Raw genomic sequence first — 437 nt, 5'->3', positions numbered from 1 at the left:
GACCCCGACCCTCCTCCCGGGCCGTCGCAGCCAGGAGCGGACGCCGCCTCACCCTCCTTCCAGAGCTCGGCAGAGCGCCCCCGACGCCCTTGGCCACGGCCTGGGAACAATGGGGCGCCGGCTTCTTTAAGGGGAGATACCACCGGGCCGGCGGGCAGGGGATCGGCGTCTACCCAGGCGATCGCACCCAGCCCTGTGCCACCGCCCCCTCGGCAACAGGGCCGCCCGCAAACATGGCTCAGTGACTTGGACAAAAGGCGCTGCCTGCCTACCGGCGGGGCGCACCCCAAACCTGCCAGCTCAGGCCGCTACAGAACTCCGCGTCCCGCAGTCACCCCAGGCCGGCGCGGACGAAGATGCACCAAGCATCTCGAACCAGAGGCCCCCGCACGCCAGCCCGCGTCTCGGTAGGTTGGGAGGGGGCCAGGGGAGGCCGC

At 71.6% G+C, this 437-nt stretch overlaps 1 protein-coding gene across 2 annotated transcripts in view; it reads left to right on the top strand.

Annotated features, from left to right (window-relative positions):
- The first annotated feature begins 137 nt into the window (after positions 1–137).
- Pdik1l (PDLIM1 interacting kinase 1 like) overlaps positions 138–437 on the top strand; it is an 11,190-nt gene continuing 10,890 nt past the window's right edge. Inside the window, exon 1 of one of the 2 annotated variants that reach the window (XM_010633345.2) lies at positions 138–407. The gene's annotated coding sequence lies outside the window, so the exon portion shown is untranslated. The remainder of the gene's footprint in view (positions 408–437) is intronic. The other variant, XM_010633340.3, reaches the window with a different exon arrangement.

Source organism: Fukomys damarensis, unplaced genomic scaffold (genome assembly GCF_012274545.1).
Source record: "Fukomys damarensis isolate Sample0158 unplaced genomic scaffold, DMR_v1.0_HiC HiC_scaffold_23, whole genome shotgun sequence".
NCBI lineage: Eukaryota > Metazoa > Chordata > Mammalia > Rodentia > Bathyergidae > Fukomys > Fukomys damarensis.
This window is presented reverse-complemented; position numbering and strand designations above follow the sequence as displayed.